At 48.1% G+C, this 25,185-nt stretch overlaps 1 protein-coding gene across 3 annotated transcripts in view; it reads left to right on the top strand.

The window, feature by feature from the left end:
• Positions 1-4,518: 4,518 nt before the first annotated feature.
• The window catches only part of CASZ1 (castor zinc finger 1), a 266,799-nt gene continuing 246,132 nt past the window's right edge, over positions 4,519-25,185 (top strand). For all 3 annotated transcript variants that reach the window (XM_050931813.1, XM_050931808.1, XM_050931811.1), the window contains exon 1: positions 4,519-4,594. The gene's annotated coding sequence lies outside the window, so the exon portion shown is untranslated. The remainder of the gene's footprint in view (positions 4,595-25,185) is intronic.

Here is a 25,185-nt window from a genome sequence, read left to right as displayed (position 1 = left end):
AGTGCTGTACGAATAACTGATTTGTTGGTTTGGTGACTAACCCCAACACATTTTCCCCAAATTAATTTTTTTCAAATTGTGCTGCAAAACAAAAAAGTCAAAAAATGCTGTTTGAGGTCAAACAAAATGTGTACTTTTGAGGTTTTTTCTTTTCTTTTTTAATGAAATGGAAGTAAAATTCTTAATGAAAAGTTGTTTTGACTTGGAAAATTAAAATGTTTGGACTTTGGGCGATTTTTTGTTTTCAGCCAAAACAACAGCAAATTCAACACAGATTTTCAAAACATTTCAGTTGACCTGAATAAGCATTATTTGAAGAAAAATTTTGCCCAGCTCTAACCTGATGTTCTCTGAGCTGCCTCTGGCACACTGCATCATGGGAAATTGTCTCTGTGTATTGGGGGGCAGCTCATTGCTGTGATATCTGAGCACTTTCCAATAGTGCATTATTCTTTGAGCGTGCCAGACGTAAAGTACACACATGGCCGGTGCCAGTCTTGCAAGCATAAGAATTCGGTAGGGCCTGAAGGGTGCATGTAGCAGGGTAGGGATAGCTCCAAGGTTTGAGCAGTGGCTTGCTAAACCCAGGGTTGTGAGTTCAATTCTTGAGGAGACCAGTTAAGGAGCTGGGGCAAAAATCAGTACTTGGTCCTGCTAGTAAGGGCAGGCAGCTGGACTCAATGACCTTTCAGGGTCCCTTCTAGTTCTATGAGATAGGTATATATTTATAATGCAGAGGGGATATGGTTGTGAGTTCAATCCTTAAGGGGGTCATTTAGGGACCTGGGGCAAAAATCTGTCTGGGGATTGGTCCTGCTTTGAGCTGGGGGTTGGACTAGATAACCTCCTGAGGTCCCTTCCAATCCTGATATCCTATGATTCTAAGAGCTTGGGCTCTAAATAAAGGACTAGACACAAACTTTTGGCCAATGAGTTGCTGAAGAAGCCTTCTGCAAACTTCAGAATTATAACTATCAAAGTCTTCATTTTATTTTATAATCAAGTGTGTTGCCAACTCTCTCAGGATAAAATTGTGTGTTATGAAATTTGATGTTTATTTTTAAAGCCTCAGCTCCTGGAATCCTATGATTGTATGAGAATCTCAGCCTTCATTAAAAATAAAAGTAACTCTATAGCCTTCAGGACTCAGACAAAAGCTTGAAAATGTGAACCCTGAAGGCTCAAAAACCAAGAGGCAAATAACCTCTCCAAGAACATATTGTTATTTTAAAAAACCTCTTGCATTTTAAATCTCTCACAATTTGAGGGAGGGTCCGACTCATGATTTTTGAAGACTAGTGGTTGGCAATATGATACAGACGGTTTACTGAGGGCAGGGGGAGTGGGGTTGGCATTATTGTTTTTAATTTTCAAGCAGAAAAGAGAGCATCAAATTCTATTCATGCAGACCAATAGTAAATATGATTAAGCCATGCTAGGAACTCATGTACTGTAATTCTATGTGGCAAATCCCACTCAGCCCCTTCCTTGTATTTCCTCAACTGAGCACTGTGGCCCTGACCTTTCAAACTGCTCAATGAGGCAGGGGGTCCGCAACTGCAAGGAACCCTACTGAAGTCTGCATAGGTACCGGGTCCACCAGCATGACATTTGTCTGGGCACTTACTTCTGTGTGATTAGGTTCCGGTCCTGTTGATGGCCTGCACACAACATTCTCAATGACTTCAAAGAAAGTGCCATGCACAGGCCCTGATTCTGCTAAGTCTTGTGCACCTGCTTCACTTGACATCCTGTGACTATATACTTGCAGTGTGTAAAGCTAAGTGCATGTGTAAGTTTCTGCAGGAGCAGGCCAATTAAAGGATATTGTCAGGTCAAATTCATTCCCAGACTTAGATCCTGATTCTACAGTAGGATCCATGTGGGTAGAACTTTCCACCTACACGGAGCCCTGTTGACTTCAGTGGGGCTTCATGAGGGTTTTAGGGGCTGTCTCTGCAGATCCAATTGTGACCTAAGTCTTGCTAAAAGCAAGCTCTTCCAAACCGTAATACCAGGAGAAATGTTTTCCATGGTTAAATATGTTGATGGCAATAGTTTTAAAACAAAGTCCCAATGCCATCAGCAGGACTTAAGCAGGTACTTCACATTAAGCCTTAAGATAGATAGATGTTCCACAGCTGGGCCCCTACTGTTTTATTTTAGTTATAGCTAAAGACATGCACTTTAGAAATATGTGATCACTAACCTGACAGCATCTCTCTAGCCTATTAATTTAAGGTTTGGATTTTTAAAGCAACTTATAAACATTTCCCACTCAGTCCCTCCAACAATCTCTTTCAGTGCTTATATTATTTCAATTGAGTTTGAAAGCATATCCCTATTTCTATCTCTATTTATTGCTTTCCCAGTGTCAGCAGGTAAAAATTGATAGCTAAACCATAATTAATAATAAACAATAGCTAAATAAACAAAGGCCCCGATCCTGTAAATACATATGCAAATACTTTTCTTTACATACTGAGACCCTGCGGAACTGGATCTTCTCACTGTGTATAGTGTTCACCATGTGTATAAGTCTTTGCAAGATCAAGGCCTAAATATTTAACTAAACATACCAGTATTGCTGACCTCAACTGTTCAATATTCATGAGTCAGGCCCCTCAGAATCATGAGATTGTCTCAAAATTCATAAGATTTTAAAAATAATTGGGGTTTTTGTCTTTTGTCCTCCAGCTTTGCATCTTTAGGGTGCACTTGGCTCATGTTTACAAGCTTTTCTGGGCAACCATGAGAGCTAGAAACTTACTTTTTAAAAAAAGAAAAGGTGATAGTCTCATGGAATCACATGGCTCCAGGAACTGGTGGTCAAAGAAACATGTAAAATATTTCAAGAATCACAATAAAATCAAAAGAGTTGGTAACCCTTCTACAAACACATATACACATGTCACTTTTACTTGCATGAGTCATCTCACTGAAATCAGTGGGATGATTGAATTATTATTATTTATTTATACTTTGATAGTACCTTGAAGCCCCAGTCATAGAGCAGGACCCCATTGTGCTAGGTGCTGTACAGTCACAAAAAAAGACAGTCCCTGCCCTAAAGAGCGTATAATCTAAGACCAGAGATAACAGGTCAGTACAGACAGGAGCACAGGGAATTAATGAGACAGTCCTGCAAGGAGCTCTGTATGGATGTGCTGACCTAGAACTCATTGCAAGGAATGGCCTGAATGAGTAAAGTTACTCAAGTGTTTATAGGGATGGGCCCCCACATGCAAACCCATTGACTTCAGTGGGTCTGTACACAGAGGTCCCCCTGCACAGAACAACATGCAGGATTAGGGCCTAAATTTATAGTTAAACACACACATGGCTCATTCCTGCAAACACTTAAGCCACGGGTGTAATTTTACTATCCCATATACTCCCAGTGAGTGCATGAGAGCAGTTATTTGTGTTGGTAAGTATCTGCAGGATTTGGCCCTTAAATACAGTGCTAACATTGAAGGCTCCAATCCCTGTAGAGTGATCCACGTGGATAGAGGGGCTCTGTCTGTGTGATTTGCTTTGCAGGATTGGGCCCATGGAAAAACTATATATATAAAAACTGATTTATTAAAATATAAGCTAACTCTAGAACTAAAAATCAAAGGAGTTTATTAGAATGACCTGCTCCTGCATGCACATATACATATACATAGGAGTAATTTTAGGCATGTGAGTACTCCCCTGGTGGAATAACTTATCATGCTGATACTGCAAAGCAGAGCAGACCCCTGTACCTGGGCAGAGCCCGCTAAAGGTTGTTGCCAAGTGCAGGGGCCTGCTGACAAGGTGTGTATTACAGGATTGGGGCCCATGGGTGCAGAGTTACTCATGTGCATACATACTTGCAGGATTGGGGCCATAAACTATAATAAACTCACAAAGTGGTTTGCTAATGAAATCCAAGTTAAAGATATAAGCAGCCCCCCTCCTTTGTCACTTAAAAGGCATAGACCATCCCATAGAGAAAGGAAGGATCTCAGCTAAATGTAGCTCGGGGAAACTAGGGTGGCAAAGTTCACCAGGCTGCAAAAACTAGGCTCTTTCATACAACTTTCAGCAAGTTGCCTAAAGTTGGGGAGTTTAGAGATTTCCAGGAGAAAGCACCCAGTGGGCTGAGGGATCCGCTTGTGACAGGGGCAGGGCAAGGAAGTGCCCTGGTGACTGGAGAAGGCGGAGTTGCCCTTGTTGACTGGGAAGTGGGGACAACCCCTCCCTTTTCCTTGCCAGGGTAGCGGGATCCAGTCCGGGTTTTACAGGTGCCCCTCCCTTGTCTAGGTTCCCTGCCTGCTTGGAGCCAAGTCCATTCAATGCTCGGCTCCCTCTGCCGCTCTTCCCCCCCCCGCCTCCCCAGCCCGGGGCAGAGGGTGGCCGGGATCCAGTCCAGGTTTTGCGCGCCGCCCACCCCCCTGCTAGAAATAGGAAAATTCAATAATCAAAGCGAAGGGGAGAGAGAGGAGGAAAAAAAAAATCCGGGATCAGGGCAAGTTTGATGGCGCATGCGCGCTGCAGACTCCATCCCAAACACACACACATTTTCCTTGACTTGGAAAGTCACCCAAAGCCGCCCCAAGTGCAGGTAAGCCTGTCTGCTCTGCCCTGCCCCGCCCCAGCCTCTGCCCCCCGGGACCCCCACCCAGCCCCTGCCGCCACCCAACTCTGCGAGGCAGGGGGTCGGGGCGCAGGCGGGGGCATGGCCCTGGCAGAGAAGGGAGGCGGGGGGGGCACATGGCAGCGCAGGTGGGCATTGCTCTGGGCGGGGGGAGGAGTTGGATGGGGGGTTATTGCACGCGGGGGGGGGGGGGCAGCGCTCTGGAAGCAGGGGTGGAGGGCACTGCAGGCTGCTTGGGGCTCCGGTGCGCTCCCTCTGCGGAGGGGTTGCACGCGCGGCTCCGGCCCGGGCACTTTGGGCGGCTGTTTGCGGGGCTGGGGGTGCAGCGCTGTGCCTCGCCGGGGAGGGGGCAGCAGGGTCCAGGACTCTCACGCTAGGCTGGCGGGGGGCGGGGAGGGCGCCTGTGCTCCAGTCAGCTCGGCTGGGGGTGGAGGGGGCCCAGGGAAGGCAGAGCTGTGCCGGCTCCGGAGCTGAGTTGTTGTTGTTGGGGGAGGCCGGTTGTGCCGGACAATTTCCAGGACTTTTAAAAATCGCCGTGGAAATGGGAGAGGGGAAGGGGCTGGGGGAGGCGTGGGATCTTCGCCGCCGCCCTGTCCCGCTCTGATCCCTGCCTGAGGCGCAGGTACCCCGGGTCCCCAGTGGCTGAGCGAGGGGGTCCCGTGGGGCGCAGCTGCGGGGGAAAGGGGAGCACAGCGGCGATGCCCCCTGACTTTTTTGCGACAGAAACTTGGGCGAGAAGCGAAGGGAAAGCGCCGAGGGGTGGCGTGAGGCTGGGCACCCCGGCGGGCCGCGGGGACAGGCTAGGGGTCCCCGGGCGGAGGCGGCAGGCGATTGGTGCCAGGGAAGTTTCTCCAAAGTGCTGCGGCCGGGCTGGAGGCCGGCGAGCGGCGCTTCCCCCCGCTGGCTCCGGACGCTCGGGTCCCGGAGCGGAGATGGAGCAGGGCTGGGAGCCGTGCGCTCGGGAACTGGGAGGTGCCCGTGCCCCCTCCGTGCGCTCCCTGGAGAGCTGCGCTGCGTTCCCGACTCGGCGCGCGAGTGTGGGGGAGCCGGTGTGCCCGGACCCCGGGCTCGGTGCGCGTTTGGGGGAGTCGGTGCCCGGCCCCCGGGCGAAGCCGTGGGTTATTTTTACCCAGTGGCATTTGCAGAATGCGCAGCTGATTTGCCATCCTGAGCCAGGAAGTTTTTCCCTCCCCGTTTTCTTTTCATTTTCTTTCCTGTCTTCAAATCCGCTGCCGCGGCCGGGCAAGGCTCAGGCTGCGTCGGGCACGGGGCGCACAGAGGGGCGCTGTAGGGGTAAGGGGGCTGTACTGCTGGGGTGGGGGCGGGTTGCTTGTCTTGTGCGGGGCGGGGGTAGATATCAGCATGGGGTGGAATGAGGAGAGCAGGGTTGAGGGTGCTGGGGGGAGGGAGGCGGGCTCTGGGATCAGTAGGGTTTTGGTGAATGCTACTCTCCATGTTTGGAGACTCCCAAGACAAGGGAACAGGTGTCCGACCCGTCAATCAAACTGGGGCCCGCCAGGAAAAGACACTTTGGGGCATTGACAAAAAAGGAGAAATAAAAAGCCTTGGAAACCCAGCGGGACAGGGGTGCACCTGTCCCCTGGATAGGGAAGGGTTAATATCCCAGGGCACTACCTGCTTTTGATCTGCCTCCCCAAATCTTTAATGGCTCCCCAGCCAGTGATGAGCCCATAAGGGTTATCTCTGGCACAGGGGTCACGCTTTCTCAGACTCCCCAGGAAATTGGAAAGAGAATTAGGTGCACTTGTTCTTGGGGTCTATAAATCCAGAGAGTTCTTTATATTTGTACCTCCCTAGCTGGGCTGGGAAGAAGTAAACCAGCATAGTCTGGGAGTGGGGACATTGACCAGTAACTTCTTGGTGCTGATTTCATGAGAGATAAGTGTGTATGTACCATGACAACCTTCCTGGAGTAGTGGAGAGAGAGTCATTCCTTCTTTTTGTTTTCCGGTTGGGGTGACAGGAGACAGAGAGGAGGAGCCGTTGGGAAAGTTGGCACATTTGGTGAAGGGTGATGAAATTTGGGGTAAGGATGAGATTGGAAGGGGCTCTCTGATCCCAGCCTGGAGGCTGGCTCACTGCACCTTCTTAGCAATTTGGTTGGAAAACTTTCTGGATGGGTTGTGTCTGAGGATTGCTCTGAATCACTCTGAGTTAGATCCATCTGCCTAGATTTTCTTGGGGGGTGGTGGTGGGAGAAAGGTGAAACTTTTGATGTACTTCACACATAAATTTCATGTGCCACCTCCATCCATGCTTAACTGCATATGCAGCCACTACAACCTTTTCCCTTTGAAAATGGTTTTCTCTCCCCTCCTCCCTCAAATTACTGAGACATATTTATTTCTGTTGTTGCTGTAATAACTTTAAGGTGAAATAATCTCTTCCCAGGGCTTTGGACTTCTGCTTCCCAGTGGTGTCCCTGCCTCCCTTCCTACACCCACTTTCTTATTTATACTTTGTTGCTACCTTGTTAGCTACCTTAGAAGCAGTTAGAAAGAGTTTATGGGGGAATATTGTTCAACTTCAGTAATCAAGTTTCAAGATCTTATGCCTCCTGTTTAATTTATTAGACTAGTTGTTTATTCTGTTGATGATAATCTGTTGCTGGTTTCTATGGAGATGTTAAACTGATCTCTTTCAGAAATCAAACTCCATATGCACTAAAACGTTTAAAGGGGCAGTGTCCCCTTTTGTTTGCAGACTTTACCTTTTCAGTGGCTCTATTGGCCTCCTTTATATTTTATATATTAAAAATAATCTGAACTTGAAGCTTTGTGCAAGACAGAGCTTATTATGACTAGCAGAAAGTCAGGGCTTTGATCCTTTAGTTGCATCATCATTTAAAACAGATCATTTTCCCCCCTCATCAGACCAGATAGAAGAACCCTTTCAAGATCAAAGAGTCTAGCTAAAAACTATTGTGTAAAAAAATTAAAAAAAGGGGGAAAAAAGTGTCATCAGGGTGATGTTTCCTTAATCCGTTCATTTTATTCTAAGAGATTTATTTTAGCAATAAAACCAAAAAACTTGTAGCAACTATATTGTTGTTCTTATACTTCCCATGCCTTTAAATGTTAGAAGAAGTTCAAAGTCAAATATCTCTCCAGATAAAGTGCATGTTAGGGTATATTTATTACTTGTTTTCTAAATGTAGAAGGTCAGACTCCAGAAGGCTATCGCATTAGAGAAGGTTTTAATAGTCTTTGTTTCAGCTTAATGAGAGCGAAATATAAAAAGCATTTTCACTGTAACATTTATCCAGTTTTTAAAGGAGAATCTCTGCAGTTTATTCAGTTTTTATTCTTTTAATTAAGAAAAGATCCTCTCTTTTCATTATCCATGGAGGAAAGGGAGAGTGTCTTACATTTCTGACATACTTAAAAATTGTGAACTCACCATGAGCTCGTGTATTTATCAAGCTGACAAACACGGTACAAAGCTATTGTGTTTCCTGCTCATCTTCTTGGGGGTAAAGTTGTAGGTTTAAAAAGAAAATAATGACCCATATGATGCATTTTTAATATCCAAGTGGACTCCCCATTTTTTCCCTACCTGCATCCTCAAAACGCTTTATGTCTTCTAAAATGCTTTCCTTTTTTCTTTCAATACACTTCTGCATTTTTCTTCTTTTAAAAACGCAAATAATAACTGGAACCAAAACAACCCTAAATATGTGTTTAATTTCACCATATAAGATTATTTTCTCTGTAGTAGTTTGGTTTGTATATACATCTCATTATTATTTTTCTACTGGCTCATCAGTGCAGTCGATCTGTTTTTCTTTTTAAAAAAATATATTTTTGTAAACCTTTTGTTTGTTTGTTTGATTTGAATTGCAAACAGAATTGACTCTGACAAGTAAAAGGGGGAGGAGGGAGGAAACACTATGGCTTTAAACTCAGGAGTTTGCATATTCTCCTTGTATCTTTCCCCTTTGCTAATTATTGTGTTGTTTTCAGAGCAAATATGTCATATCCATGGCGACCAGGCAGGTTTATTGTCTTTCAGAAGCAATAGCTCACATAAGTAATTAATGACTTCTTTTTTTTTCCTCTGGCTTAGGTTAAACAGATCATTCAAGGAAAGTCATATCTCTCTCTCTCCCTCTTTTTTCTTTTTTTTTAGCCCAGTGACATAAGAACATGAGTTAGAACAAGAGAATACTTTAACCAAGAAGTCAACAGCTTATTTTTTCCCGTTTCTTTTTAAAAGCTGTAAGTGTCAGCTTTCCCCACACATGACATTGTCATTCTTGCAGTTTCAGAGCAAAGCCCTGGTGCAGGGAAAACCCATTGAAAGCTTGAGTTCAGTTGGTAGTTGTACAACAGAAGAAGGTGGTTTGGGGAGAGAAGGGGGTTATTTCTCCTTGAGGAAATCTGTGTGTGTGTAGAGGAGGGAGTCAATGACCAAAAAAGCAAACTCATCTGGATCTGACAGATTGTAATTCAGACAGTTTCCAGGAAAGAATTAATGACTTGATTTTATAGATGTATAGATATATATTTACTCCATCCAAAACAGTGAAGCTATTTGGAAAAACAAACTTTTGGAAAAAAAAATGTAAGTCCATATAAACTTGAGACTTAGCTTACAAGAACCTATTGCAAATAGTTTATTTCAGGTGTAAGGGTGATCCTTACCTTTTCCAATTCTCGTTCTTCCTGTTAACCCAGAATCTGCTATCTGTCCAACCCAGGGATTGTGATTTACTGAACTGGTGATTTCCTGCGCGCCTCCTTTCATCCTTGTATGTTTTTGTTAATTTAATTTTCAGAAGGATTCTGTCCGTCTATATAAATTCCTGAGGAGATGAAAGCACTGTTCGATTCCATAAACCAAAGCTTTTGTGTGCATCATATATTTAAAAAATAAAAACAACTCCCATGTGATCAAATCAAGTACACTACATTGCTAGTAATATTCCATATTCCACAACACTGATACTTTAACTCTTAAAATCTGTTTCCATTCTGGTTTGTAAGACTAATCAAAGAGCCACTTCCTCCCAATTTTTTTTTTTTTTTTACTGACTTGTGTTAATGAGAACCACTTGGATCGTATTTTGTGTGGATGCTATTTTGGGGTTCAGAGACATGGGCTCCTCAGTTTACTTGAAGTAGGCACCTTTAGAATTCTGTATTATTATTTCTTTCCAAATCCATATCTCCCTCATCCCTACCTTCCAGAGAGGTTTGTAAGTTCAGTGATCGGAACCTACAGGCAATAGACAATAACAGCAATAAAAAACATGAAGCAGAAGAGATTTTGCTATTAATTTCTAAAGAGCAGAAGAGAAGCCCCTAAGTATTGTAAGGCTGAGGTTTCAGCAGAGTTGATAATTGAGCCCTTAACCTTCTGATGTCTATATCAGAAAAACAGACTCTAGCAGAGGGAGACAAAGAATAAAAGCAAATACTGGGCAGGAGGGAGCTTGGGAGATTTCTGAAATATTATAGATCAGGGCACGCTTAAAAATGTATATATTAAATTTCATTAGGTTCCGTTCTTTCCCCTTGGTGAAGTGCAGCTGGCTTAAAGGTGGCTTTGGAAGAACTTGAGGTTTCGAATGCAGCTGTGCATCAGGGCGCTTCTGTGAAGTGAACAGATCGAACTTGGGAAGACTTGTCTCTTAAAATAAAATGTCTACTTTATTTTTTTAAAATGACCAATTTGTAGTGGATTTTTTTTTTAAATGAAAAGTTAAATAGCTGGAAGTTGGGAGTTTTGCAGGCTGTGATTTCTTGGCTGTACTAAAGGGAATTGAATTGAACCATTTTAGCAACCCGTCAGAGCAGTTGTTTCCCTGTTCTGTCAGTGTATTTATGTTTCATCTGTATGTTTGCATCTACAAATATGGTGCCGGGGAAGAAGGGGCAAGTGGGCACACGAGGGGGCCTTTAAAGTTAACTTGCTTTGGGTGTAGAAGACTGGAGCTTAAAAGAGAAGCAAGAGCGCATCGTAAATTTTTCTAAAATTAATCAACCGTTTAAGAGCTCCACATTAACGAGGTTTTCAGGCAAGCAGTTTTCTTCTTCTTTTCTTGTTACAAAGTCCAAGAGGGTTGGGGTGGCGGGTGGGGGCAAAGGGGAAAGAAGGGGATGGAATTTGAACAGAAATAATAAAAACAAAAAAGGCTGGATTTATGGAATATAAATCCCCCAGTGTCCTTGATCCATATTGTCAGGTTTTTTTGGCTGGATTTGTCCTGTGTGTCTTTGACGGAAAAGGCACGTAGAGAGAGAGCGAAGGGTGGAGGCGGGGGGAGGGGGTAGGAGAGAGAGAGAGAGAGGGACGTGTGGCTGCTTTGGAGCTCATTATCATTCTTAATAAGTCTTAAGGAATAAAGAGGAGCATTGAGTGTAAATGCTGGGTAATCCTAACACTCCTCAAGGTGAGAGGAGTCTCGAGGACACAGAGAGAGAGAACGAGGAGGAGGGGATTGGCGGGGGGCAGGAGAGAAGCTGCCAACGAAAGTGGTCTCTAAGAAACCAGGCGTGGGCTAACATGGGGAGTGCCCATCGGCTGCTTCAGTTTTCTTTCACCGGCCCGTGCTGGGGAAAGTTCTCTCTGAGTTTCTCTCGGAGACAGAAAGAGCAGAGCTGGCCATCATAGTCAAAACGTCGGCCTCTGAAAGCAGCACTCGGTGACAAACTTCAGAACTGGGGCGAGACTGCCTGTCCCCCTTCCAGATTACCCCATTCTGTGTGTCCGCTCTACCTGAAATCATGCCGCACTGGGTTTACACTCGCTCCCGCTGCCCCCGTGCGTATCGTGCTTTGCTTTTCAACCATACACTGTGTAGTGCCTAAAATATTGTTCTCATTTCCCCAACCTATGGTGGTCTCTGGCTCGTGCTTCATTGCAGGCCCCCCCCCCCCAACAGCCCCTTTTTGTTTCCATCTCGTAGGAACTCCCTTCTTCTCTGTATTTCCTAAGGAATCTGCCTTTGATTGTAAGAGGAGGACACATCCTGAACGCACAGCTTCGGACACTAGGTGGCTTAAAGTATAGGAATGGTTTGGTAAGCCAGCTGGGGGAGAGAGAAGCATGTATTCGCTCCGTCTGGTGGGCTCCTTTAGTCAAACTTTAGGCTGACAGAAAAAGGCAGAGACACCTTTGGATGGATCATGGGTTCGTGCATCCTGTCGCCCCACAGCTGGGGGCTATGTCTGCGATCATGTTGGAGCATCCAAGCCTTCATGCAAGTGAGAGAGAAATGAATAAAGTGTGCTGTTGGCCTTGGCTGCCTGCACCCCCTCTAAATGGAATTGGGAGGCCATTTGCTTCATTAGAGCCTCCACTGTAATTGCACGTTTACCATGCCCACCACAGAGGGCACGCTTGTTTCTTTTGGAAGGAGGGTCTCACATCCACCTGTTTGCAGGACCCTTCTTGCCATGCTATATGTAGGCTGCGGAGCTGGGCACTTCAGAAATGCTCATAGCTCCCTGCCCCTTTGCCAGATCTTTGTTTTCTGCCCTGAGCTCAGTTGTAGGTGAACACATAGGGTAGGTACTGGCAATTGCTGATGGCATCCTAGGCCTCGAGGGCTGGAGAGAAGAGGCAGACGCAACCCTGCGTCTTTAGGTCCTTCTCTAGATCATGTGATCCTGCCAGCTGAGGGCATAGCACCTGAGAGCATCCCCTCTCTAGAGACAGCTGTGTGAGCTGACCTACCTCTGAGTGACAGTATGTGCCTATAGCTAGCATGGGAGGGTCCTCCTGATGATGTGACTTTGATCAGTCTGTGTGAGAAGCCTGAAGTAATAAGTCCATACCCCAACTAAGCCCTGAGTGCCTGTGTTCATGTGCTTCGTTGCAGTGCTGTTGGAATAGGTGAGTCCCAGGGCTAGCCTACACTTGACAAAGAATAGCTCTTAACTGGGGCCAGGCTGGCAATGCTAGGGATCGAAGGTCTCCATCTGCAGAGCAGCTCTATCCTAGGTAGCGGCAACATCCGCTTCCCCAAGGCCACCCTCCCCAGGGGATCCCATCCTGAGCTGGAGGCAGCACCTAGAGGTGAGGTGGGGGTTTAGTTTCCATGGCTCATCCAGTCCTTGACCTGTCTGCTGAGACCGCTAACTAATGCCAGTTGCGACAAGGAGGTGGAACCTTGTGCCCTGGGAACTGCACGGAGGCCTGTCAAACTCCTGTTTAGGCCACTGAAGAGCTGTTGGATAGTAAATTTCACTTGCTACCAACCTGGGCTGGAATTGAACCAGTGGTCAGGAGGTAAAAAAAAATATATATTTGTATGCCAATGCCAATGCCCTGAGCCACCCAGCCCCGAGTTTTGCATGTTAGAAGACACATGGGGCTGATGTTAGATTGCAGAGCAGCACATTGGTTTGTGCCTTTGGCCCTTTCCCTGTGCCTGACATTTTGCTCGACGAAGCCATGTTTTCTTTCCAGAAAGTGCCTTATTTTCATTCTCCCATCAGTAATGCTGAAATGAAATGAAACAGCCACCTGGGAGCCCTAAGGCCAGAGGGCACTTTGTCCTACCTTATCTGGAGACAGTTCGCAAGTCGGGTCCAAACCCGGGTACATACAGAGGGTGGCCCAGCCTAGCAGTTGCTAGGAGGAAGGGATGTAGATTGCATAGGTTCTCCTGGAGCTCTTAATTCTGGAGCAGCTCCTTTGGAAGGACAGTATGGACAGGGAAGGCTTAGCAGTAGAACCCTTGGACCCTCTTGGGATGGAGAAGATGTGGGTTGTGACCAAAGCACTTTGGATTTTGTAGGGAGTCCTGGTGCAGTTATGCCCTGTTAGCTAACTGGTGAGACAGAGGGTACAGTGCAGTCTCAGTCCTTGAGACCTATGTGTGAGTCCCTACTGAGCTTGGGCTGGGAGCGTAACTCCTGCCACTAGTTAGTCCAAGAGGCTGGGAGGACAGTCTAGTGGTTAAAATTTGCTGGGAGGCTAAAGAGCAGGGTTCTTTTCCTGACTCTACCACTGACTCGCTGTGTGACCTTGGGCAAGTCCCTCTCGGCTCTGACCCTCCAGTTACCCCGCTGTAAAATAGAGTTGGAGACGCCATTCATTCACCTTTTTAAAGTGCTTGGGGATCCTCTTGAAGAAGCTGCTGTCGAAGGGCCGTGTGTCTGTAATGATGTGTGTTCTGGGGTGCTTGGCGGGGGCAGGGAACATGGGACCCTGGGAAGCTGGTATAGATTTAAATCTGTGGTTTTGCTCCTAGTGCTGATGGCTGGGGGAGCAGGGCTTCCGCCTCCAACCCCTGCCACACTCTGCACCACTTTTGCCCCTTATGGAGTCATTGGGAAAGCCTTCTGTGTCCCGACTGCAGGCAGGCTGAGCCCAGTGGATGGGGGACCATCCCCGGCTGTTCCCTTCCACCTGGCTCAGCTTGTCCCCAAGCCCAGGGGAGGGAGGGCTGCGTAGGTTCATGCTTGTCTGGTTGTTGGACAGCGAGGCTGGCAAAACAGTTCCCAGGTTGGCTGCCATGGTCACTGTGTCTGCAGCATGCCCTCTCGGTCAGACTGTTAGTCAGTGACAGGGATCAAGGAACTGGCCCCTTCACACTAGTGCCTCAGGTCGGGCTAGTTTTCTACCGAGGTACTCTCCTGCCGGCAACCCATTGAGACTCCCATGGGTTATCATAGCCTCTCAGCAGTGATTTGCAAACAGGCTTTTGGAGATAAAGTCCTGGTGCCATGCTAGGGGCCGGCAGGACAGATATGAAATGCGGCAGGTTTATGAAAGAGAAGGTGTATGAAATGCAGCCTGCAGCTCCCATTTCACTGCACTATGCCAAAACACACAGTTTCTTATTTCAGTAACTGTGATCTTTCGAGGAGGTTAATTTCCATGACGAACTCCAGGCCACGTGCTCAGAGGATTTATCTAATTAGACTGACACTTTTCTTTTAAAAAAGAAAATTAAGCTGCCCCTTGGAGGACTTAAGTATTTTAAACTGTGGGAGCAGCAGCAGGCAGCATGATCTCTGCCCACTGAGCAAGGAGAGAGGAAATTTCCCCCCACCCCAGGCCTCTAGGTCAGACTTCACCAAAACCCCTAACTGCTTTATTTTCTTAGATGGTGGCTGGATGTTAACAGAGCATTTGATCCTGCCTGAGCGACTCTCTAAAGCCTCATCTGGCTCCTTAACTCATGTATACTCTTGATGTTCTGGGTGGTTACGTGTGCAGGACAGAGTGGAAGACAGGGGAGATGGAGTCCTGTTGATACATCTCAGCTGTGTCCAGGAGCAACTGCTTTTTCCCAGGATGGGGGATTCAGTCTCCATGACTATCTGTGTCTATGGCCCACATCATCATAGCCCTCTGCTTACCTCACAGATCTTAAAGTACTTCGCTATACAGCACCCACGTGAGGAGGGGGAGTGATGTAAACCCCATGAGGAGCTGAATCCCAGAGAAACCAACTAGCCCAAAGTGACACAGGAAGTCTGGGGAGCAGGGAATTAAACCTGTGTCTCTGGAGTCCCAGGTTAGTGTCCTAACCACTGGACCAGCCTTCCAAGTTTGTTTAGCCTTGGGCTTCTTCATTAAGAACAGCTTTCAGAGTAGAGCTGAGACTTTGATTGTAATGAGTATCAAGGGGATTCTTGACTGAAGCTGCTGGGTGCAGCCAGACCCTGTGGTTCTCTGGTCCCAGACTGAGGAGCCATGCGTAACCATCTAGGGTCTCTGGAAGTCCCGTCCTGTACTCGGTAGCCTGGGAATATGCTGCTGACTGCACTGCACTACCCAACCCTGCTTCTTGGGGGAAGAGGGCGTTCGGACTTCACGTACAGTTATGTGTGAGCCTGACCTGGTAGGGAAGCCTGGTGCCCGGTGTGCCCCTAAGAAGCTGATTGCAGGAAGGGCTCTGTTAGGTGCTGTTTTCCTGCACTGAGCCAACTCACAGCAGAGCTGGTTGCGCTGCAGGCAGGAGTAGCTGAGCACTCGCTGAGCGTGGGAGCTGGTGCCTGTGATGCCTGCTGGAGTCTGCCAGTCATAGGGGCTGGATTGTGAGGCCCTCACTCTCAGTAGGTAATACCTCTCTCCATAGGTAGTCTCGCTGGTTTCCAAGGGGCTACTTACACATAAAGTGCTGGTGGTGTGAGTGAGGGTCTCCCAATCCCGCCCAGTGGGGTTTTTATGATATATGTGACAATCCCAGCTGACTGGCGTTTTGAAGAAGCCACAGTGGATCCAGTCTGAGTGGTTGTTCGGATGCGGCTTTGGGGAAAGATGGGGGGAGAGACCAAAACAGATGCACCCTTCTAACCCCCCACCCGTCTCCTCTCCTTTATGCAACGTTAAAGAAATAATAATATGTAATGTGTTTTCAAAGATCTAACTGCTACAAGCCCTGTTGGCTGGGGAGCGAGCGTGCTGGCTTGGTCAGCCATCCCTAACAAGTTAGGAGTTGTATAAACTCCCAGCTTACAGCTGTAAATTTACTCAGTTTTGAATCCAGCCACAAGCTGGCTCAGCAGGATCTGAAACCGTCTGCTTCAGTAGTCGTGGTATGCTTGACATTCACAACTTCTGGGGCCCCCAGCTTTGCTGAACACACATGCTCCCGCCCTATTCAAAGGGCCCAGTCCTGGATTCACACACCCAGCGCGTGTGGCTGTGATCTAGGCAGGAAGAGGGTCTCCCCAGCACAGGCTCTTCTGACTGTTACTGCATCCTTGCTTAGTCCCTGCAACCTGTGCCCTCCCCCACATGGGGGAATGGCTGGCTGAGCCGCATAGGCTCAGATCCACTGGCCATGCCTCCATTCCTCCCACCCCAGCCTACTCTGCACAAATGCTCTCTGGTTGACAGGGAGCCTGCCTGGGAGCAGAGCTGCGTATGGACTGCCTTGTGCAAGGCCCCAAAATAGTGCCCTCTGCCTTTGCACAGCAGAACTGCATTCACTGCATTGTGGCTGTGGGCAGGCTTTGGTCAATATGCAGTCTAAAGCCCGCTCCCATGGTCTTTATTCAGGCTTGTTCCCACTTGAAGTCTCTGGGCGTCTGCTTAAGCACAGGCGGAGTGAAAGCTGAGCCCTGATTTCAGCATTTGTTACAAAAGGTACCGAGCCCCGTTTAACTGACAGCTCCATCACCACGGGTAATTTCAAGGCAGGGTTGGCACTCCTGGGAAGCTGAGATAATGGCTATTTTGCCGCCCACTGCAGTACAGACGGGCTTGGAGGTTATTTGCCCTGAAGCAGAACTTGGCAAAAATATACAATAAAATTTTGGTGAAAGCAGATCCCCAAATAAGCAGTAATTGGCCAACTAGTGATGGCTGGGCTGAGCAGCATGGGGGGAAGCTCGTCTTAGTGCCTGACCCTACAGCGCCTCCTCATCCCACATCCTGGCTTCCTTCTTGTTGTTTGCCTCGTTTTTCTTGTTTTAAATCTGAATGCAAACTCTCTGGGGCAGGGGCCGTGTCTAGATGTGTGCATGCGGGCTCCGATCCCAATAAGGGTCATTGGGCAGAACCGCAATGCAAATGAAAATACTAATCGTGAGCAGTAATAAGTTGTGCTTTCCAGCTGCTTGGTTGGAGTTAGCTTCAGTAGGAGACAGTCCAAGGCCTTCCAGCTCTGATTGCTAGGGTGAGGCAGACACAAGCCCAGGTTGGTTTGGTTTGTCCTGTCAGCTGGCCGGGGGTGGTGCTGAGAAGTGATCCCAGGTGGCATGGGTCTTCAGCTGACCCACTGTGCCTGCCTTTCTCCAGCCTCTCAGTGGTGCTGACTGCCTGGACCCCTCTGCTGTGGGAAGCCAGTGAGAAGTTGGAGGACTACCGCAGACAGCTGGGGGGTACAGCCCCGCCCCCCAAGAATTTGAAGGATTTTGCAAAGACAGAATGAGGCTGACCATGGGCACATCCTCATGCAGCCATTAGGGGAGCCGGATGGGCTGGACTGGCCACCTTGGCTTCACCAAACCCTGGCAGAACTTCCCAAGAGGCTGGGCAGAGGGCAGCATGAGTGGAGGCTACGTGGATGCAAGGCTGGCCCTAGGTAAACACCAAGCCTGATGCGCATTAGGCCCCACATGTTTGAACAGGTCTCCCTTGTTGTTGCTCCTTCCCAACCTGTGTACACCCTTCCCCACCCTCTGGCCCATGAGGACCTCTCCTGCTGCACATCTTGAATGATAAACTCGGGTCCAGCTCTTTCACAGTTGCTGATACCTTTTTTAAGTTGATGAACAAAACTGCCCAGCCTTGACCCCAGTAACAGATGCCCTGACCCTCCTCGTTTGGGCCCTGATTCATCAAAGCACCTAAGCGTGTATCATTGAGGTCCGTGGATGTGCTTAAAGTTGAGCACGTGCATAAAAGCTTCGCTGAACCGAGGCCTGAGTAGCTCAAACCTTCCTGTGTCCCTCTAACATCTCCGCCATGCACCTGCCATGCTATGCCACTCCTGGATGTACTGTGCAAGTTACAGACGTCCTGGGGCTGGGCAGTCTCATTTGGCACAGGGCCCTTCAGAAGCTAGGTCTGTCCCTGGCTGCATGCAGAGGCTCCTGTGAAGAATGCATCCCTCAGCACGGTTCGCTCTGGGGTTGGAGGTGCCTGCGGAGCTACTTTCCCAAGAGCAGATGGAGGTGGATGAATGTGAACCTCACGCCTCCTCCCCGTCACCTCCTGTGTTGTTACTGTTGCCTCGGCCCCCGAAGGGTTAAGGTGACTCTTCTTGCTGGATCTGCTGGCAGGAATGTTTCATCTCTAGCCTTAGATTGGTGGTGTTTGCGCTGCATTTTCTTGCTCTGGTTTTAATGAAAGCATGCAACCAGGAGCTCAACGCACAGAGGCTCCCAGCTGACAGCCACCGTGCTGCATCTTCCAACTCACCCTCGCTGTGTAAACTCAGCAGCCAGGCTTGGCGTTGGCGGCAGAGGAAAAACACAAGCTGACACAATCCTTCAGCCCAGCACGCAGCCTCTGGCCCCTTAGCTCCTCGGCCACTGACACCCGCAGTCCCCTCACAGGACCATGGCTTTACTTGTTCCCACCCTCAAGTGATGCTGCCCCCTACATCGCATGCACACAAACCACAGGGCAACCCGAAGCATTGGAACCCACTGGGTGCTTTGGAACTGGATGGAATACTTGGAGAGAGAGGGCTTCAGCTGCGCATATAGGCCCTGATCCTGCACTGAAGTCTGTGGGGCTGCTTGTATGAGCAAGGAGTGGCAGGATCCAGTCCTGGGACCCCAAACTGTACATGGCATACTGGGCTCCCACCTGGTCAGAGGACTCTGAAGGTCTAGTATGGAGGGAGAGAGGCTAAGCTACTGGCCCTGTAGAGTCTTATGGGGAAGACCTACTTGTTGCCTTCCCTCACCTACCTGGCGCTCTTACACTGCAGGGAAAACTCCCACATCTTCCATTTGAAGTGATCCCAGCAGTTCCTTGAGAGGTGGCTCCCCTGCTTAATGGGCCTCACCATCAGGAAGTCTCTCCCGATGTTAAATCCTATTGTGCCAGTGGTTGAGAAGTCACTGTATCCTCACCAAGAATGTCTCCAGAGTGGGCATGTCCAAGCTTCCTTGTTACTACGTTACCAGAACCCCTAGGCAGCTGCAGAGCTGAAATCGCCTCCTGGGGGAGATGGATGCAGGTTTATCTGTGTAGCTGCAGGAAAACAAATTCGAATTTTTGCCCAAAGAGGAGATTCTGGCATGTGAGAAATTCAGTCAAGCTGATCAGGGTTGCTGTTCTGATATTTTTCCCTTTCCATCAAGATCTATGGGAATCTGTCCCAGGACCAGCAAAGAAAATCCAGATGAGAAAACATATAAACCAGAAAATCTGGATTGTCTGTTCCTGGAAAAGCTGGATTCCTTTTTTTCAGCTGCCTCCATGCTTCATGGGCTTTGTCATGAAATGATGCTGATATTGCATAAAGTCAGAGACTTTGTCTACATGAATGAAATTACCACCAATGTAACGATGCCCATGTGCAAATCCTTAACAGAGACCTACTGCACCAGGCAGAGCAAGGTTTGCACAGGGGCACCTTGATCCAGTAATGTAGCAAAGCAAGCTGCCCCTCTGCATGCATGTCGGCGCTAAGAGTTTGCCCCCATGCATCTGTGTCGCTGTAGTTACAATATCCTGAATTTCCTAATGGTACCAGTCCTGCGTTTCAGTGAGCCGAACTGAACACTAACATCTCATTAAAAGGAAAGCAAAGAGCCAGTCCAAACTCCTCCTCCCTCTGCATGGCCTGCTCTCTATTATCAGCCTGAGGAAGGAGAGTGAACAGGTGGAGGATAACAGGGCAATTAAGAGAGGCCAAAGTGCCTCAGAAAATAAACAGAGATGACCCACGCTCCAGTTGCCCAAAATGCACCATTGCATTGTGGGGCCTTTTCATGTGCCGTCAAATGCGCACTGTGCACGCACCCTCATGGGGCATTGCCTAGGGTTTCATTTGCAGCCACTCACTTGATTACATAGTGGTAGTGCTTAGAGGTACCAAGCCATTGTGCTCGGCACTGTGTAACAGTAGATAGTTCCCTTCCCCAAAGAGCTTATGATCTAATCGGGTTACCCTTCTCCTGCATAGCTAACTGTGGTGCATGCCTAACCCGTGTGCACTTCAAACAAAAAAATCTGCCTCATTGTCCATTGTTCCAAGTTCCAGAACTTCCCCAGTCTCCAGGGAAGAGAGACTCTAGCTTTTCCTCTCTGGATTTTCACAAGAGAAGTCATGTTTGCACACAGCCCCGTTGCAAAGTAGAGTAGCCTTGTGTCACCGGAGGGATTTTTTTTGCCCCTTCTGCACGGGGGGAGTCTGCAGCTGTGGTGGGCTAGCATTTGCGTGCCATTAACTAAGCAGAGTCTCGGCTCCCCTGGCTATGCCAGCAGCCTGTGTGGATCAAGCTGTAGCGTCTCAGTGTGACTCAGTTACTGGAATTGTGCTCAGCCAGCAATGCCTTTTGTCCTTTGCCCAAAACTTCAGGCCAGTAAAAAAATAAAAAAAATAATGAAAGATAAAAATTCTGCTCTTAGTTGTCCTTTCATCACAGGTGGTGCCAGCTGGTTTTTGCTTTATTTATACAGGGCGGGGAGACAAGAAAACAAGGTGGAACTCGGACAAGGCCCAAGAAATGTTTGAGTCTGACAACAAACTTCCTTTTGTTCGGTGCTTGGCGGGGGGTGGAGAAAAAGAGAAAAGAGGGGGAAAAAAGGTGCAAAGAACCAGCTCAAACCAAGCCCAAACCCTCCTGCTTTCATTTGAACATTTACTTATTTTGTTAATAGGCCCTGAGGTGATTAGATATAGACTGGAGCCCAGGTATGGGGTGTTCCTTGAGACTGTGTGGTAGAGCCTCACTGGGAGCAGGTTTACCATTGTGTGGGTCAACTGGGGGGTGGAATCTCTAGGTTTGTTTTTCTGCCATGTTGTTTGCTTGAGTGCTGGTGCCAGCCTATTGGATAATTGGGATTGGTGAGCAGAGCCCACTAAAGCAGCAAAAGGCAGGAGAGGGGGCCCACAGGGCCCAGAAATTAATATTATGGGGCACAAAAATGGCAAAATCAGGGATAGGAGTGCAGATCACAGGGTCAAAATGAGGCCTAGAGCCCTGGACACCACGCACTGCTTTGAGCAGGAGTCGGTGGGCACTGCCGAAAGGAACTCAGTGTGGATACGTGGTTGAAGCAGTGCTAGGAAATAGGCCCCACGCTCAGAGAGAACCTCACCTGCAGCTTTCTCCTCCTGGCCAACGAGCCCTGGAGACTGAAGGCTTCTATTTCACCAGGCCAGGCTCTCCCCCACCAGTTTACCTCAACCCTGACCTGAAGGGCCACTTGTAGAGCAGAGCAGGGATTTCAGTCTCTTAGCCCTTGGTCTGTCTGACTGAGATTGCCAGCAAGCCTTCCAGCTGTGACCCACTTGCTGCACTGAGACACGCCCACCCCCCAACGTAGACTGCCAAATCATCATCGGATGGTGGTGACTTTCTGCAGCACTGTCATCTCTCTCGTGACAGATGGCTCTTCTCCCTAAAGCCCCAGTTTCTGGAGTTGTGAACACAGGGGAATCTCTGCCTTTGTTTAAAAAAATAAAATAAAATAAAGTATCTAGCCCTCTTGGTTGCAGAGAGACACTTGCAAGCATGACCCCTAAGGGCTCAAAGCCCAGAAGGCTAATAACCCAACCCCCTATTTTTCAAAAACATGAATAGTTTTTAAGCCTATCTCATGATTCTTGAATGCTTGCAGTTGGCAGTGTTATTTATTTATTTATTTATTTGTATTGTGGTAGTGCTTAAGAGCCCTAGTCCTGGACCGGGGACCCTATTGTGTCAGGCGCTGCACAAACACAGACCAAAGAGATGGCCCCTGCTCCAGAGAGCTTACTATCTTACCAGAGATGACTGGTGGATTCAGTCAGGGGAAGCACAAGGAAGCAATAAGATAATATTGGTGGGCCGTGGTCTCAGCACCTCAGCTACCTCATTGTCATTTCAGTTGTGACTGACTTGAGCCAGATTTGAAAGAGCGGCTTAGACAGGCTTCTCGTATCTCATATGCCTCTCTACGCTAGATGAATTAAGCTGGCTGAAGCCCCTAGAATGTTTGTAGAACAGAAAAATGCACTGAATGGTCTAATAGCTGGTTAGAACAGAGTAGCATGTGATAGGTTTAATAACTGTAAATCCATCCTGTTTGGTGCCAGTGTGGACCTGACAAACTGAAACAGTTCAACTAGTCCTCCTGCTACTGTTCTGCAATGCACCGGTGACCTAGCAAAATCTCCCAGAATGCACTGCTTCTAAAGTAGAGCTGGGAATTGTGGGCTAGATACCCAGAGGTCATTTGCAACTGAAAAGGTGCCGAGATGGGACAACACTTAAACTGATTTTGGTATGGAGAGTGCGGTTGCACTGACTGGTTTGTGTTTACACAGGTTCCTTAACCCATCGTGTAGATGAGGCCTTGCCACGCAGTGCCCCTTGCTTGCCTCAGTATAGCTTACTTTGGCTATAATCCTTCCCTTAGCAACAATAAGACTCTGTTTCCGATCCACACCTCCCTGACAGACAGCTGAGCTCGTGCATGGTTCTCTGCACAGTATGGAGGGGCCTTAAATGCCCACACACATGTACCTGGAAACAAACCAAGCCCTCTGTATTCAGCCAGGAATGCTCTTCTCCATGGTGCTGGCTCGTGTCTGCCAGCCATTTTCTCCCCTGTGTGCGTCTGGGGTACGCGTCTGGTGTTGTGATGACTTTGTACTATCATGGCATGGTAGCTGGGCTGGACTGTGAGTGGGGTGTTGAGGGCTGCAATGTCATTTCCTGTCCAGGCTGGAAGGAGAGGAGTTACAATGTTTTCCACTTCTCTGGCATCTCCTATCCAAAGATCTCAGAGTGCTTTGCAAACGTTAGTCACTGAAGCCATGCAATTCACTTTTGGGGCAGGTCTTAGTCCTGTCTTACAGAGGCAGCCCAAGGGGGTTCAGTGACTTGTCCAACCCCACACAGTGATGGGTAATAGGATCCAAATCTTCTGATGCCCAGCCTGTGCTTTCACCACTAGACAGTGCTCCCACTCATAATGGCCTGTGAGATGCAAGAGGTCTGTACGCTCAGATAAGTAGAGGAAAAACAAGAGGAAGGACAGGGAACTCTGTTCAGATGGGCTGGTGTTATGGTGTGGATCCAAGATGGAGCTTAGCTTCTGTGTGGGGTTCCATCCAAAACCTCCCATGTTTCAGGTGATGGCAAAGAATCATGAACACTTCCAGAGCATTAAAAAAATAAATACTCAGGAAATTAACTTTTCAAAGCTCTCCCCTGCTGCTGGAGAAGCAGATTTCCTGGGGTGCACCCGTGTGGCCTTGCTCCCTGGCATGTCCCTGGGTGCATTCTTCTCCAGAGTGGGCAAATCAGGAATTACACAGCCCAGTAAATGCACTTAATGTTGTCAGACAGAGAGCGTCCGGTCCATCCTGTGAGGCTGTTCCTATGTCAGCCAGAGAGTCGCTGTATGTCCTGATCCAGTCACTTGGACAGATTCTGAATTCAGTGAGTCCCAGTGTAAATCTGGAGTCACTCCACTACAGTACATGGTGTTATTCCAGTTTTACACTGGGATAAGTGAGCTCAGAATCTGGTCTTCAGTCTCTCTGCACCTTAGTGTTCCCCTCTCTATATAGGGGATAATTAAGCTTACCCACTGTTAATTAACGGTTTGAGTGTCTTGGATGAAAGACCCTGACCACAGGGAACCTCTAGGGAACAGGCTGGCTGCAAAGAGGCCGGCAGCAGGGACCATGGTAGGGAGCAAGTATCTTTCCTACAGTCCGTTCTGAGCGCAGGAATGACTGTGGGGAATGATTTCAAAGCCACTACTATGGAGATTAAGGGGATGAGAATGTAAATCTCAAGTAAAAAGGTAATTGAATGTAATAGCAAACACTGCTCGGGCTATGTTAATTTTAGCTCTTCCCCTGGATACAAGGCGCTGTATTAGTGTTTTATTACCATTTTGTTTGCACTAATAAAATAGTAAAATTTATTTCGAGGAAGTTGAAGGATGGTTTTACAATGCAAATTTGAAGAAATTGGACTTTTCATTTACGCCACTGCTATTTTAAACCCTAAAGAGTGTAAATTAGCCTCCCAAGCCTGGGTGAAATCCACTTCTGTGGCAGGCAGGAGGAGGATTTGATGCGGGGTATGTGGGGAGAGACGCAACCCCAACCTCAATTCTGGGAATATTTTAGGGAGGTATGAGATGGGAGGGGAGGAAGGGCAGCCTGTTTGGGCCCCTCTGTGGGAGAGGAGGACTGGAGCAGTGTTGGGAAGGGCTGTTTGAAATGTGGTTGCTTGCTTGCTAGCCGGTTTCACCAGCTGTGATTGTTCAGAGTGAGTAGGGCAAGGTAGGTATGTGTAGAGTCCCCTGTAGGCCATGCACAGGCTGCAGGTCAAAGGAACATGAAAAGCAGGAATGGGTTAATTAGAGCTGTATCAATGCACAGTATTTATCAGCTGTGCCAAAGTTTTGGATGGTCTCTGCTTCCCAGTCCAAACAACCCTTCCTCCCAGCTCACCTGGCCTTCCTCATGCTTCTGAGTCCTTGATCTTCCTCCCCAACCCAGCCCATCCGGTGGCTGTGCACTGCTCTGCTTCTGATTCACTGCTGAGTCATAGCGCCTCCAGTTGTCAGGCGCATGTCCCAAAGATCCTGTCTTAATCATTCCCTTTTGCATTGAGGAGAAACCTCCACATTATTAAACTGGAAAGGAAGGATGGAGGGTCTGATTCTCCATGGCTCTACATATTGTGCCATCATCTGCCCCAGGTGGTGTAAATGTCTGCCATTCCGATCTGTGTTTAGCTGCCACTTGGCGACCGCGCAGATGACGCCACAAGGTACAAGGCAGCACTGAATCAGGCCAAGAGAGTGGTGTTGGGATCCAAAGGGTGGAATTGTCTGAACGGGCTGTGGAAGTCATTAATTCAATTTGGAGGAGCCCTCAAAGCTCACCAGGTTCTCCAACTTCTCTGGGGTTTACAGTATGAGGCTGGGACTCTCATAAG

The sequence above is a fragment of the Gopherus flavomarginatus genome, chromosome 21, assembly GCF_025201925.1.
Source record: "Gopherus flavomarginatus isolate rGopFla2 chromosome 21, rGopFla2.mat.asm, whole genome shotgun sequence".
NCBI lineage: Eukaryota > Metazoa > Chordata > Testudines > Testudinidae > Gopherus > Gopherus flavomarginatus.
Note: the sequence above shows the minus strand (reverse complement) of the source record. Positions and strands in the feature narration are given on the sequence as shown.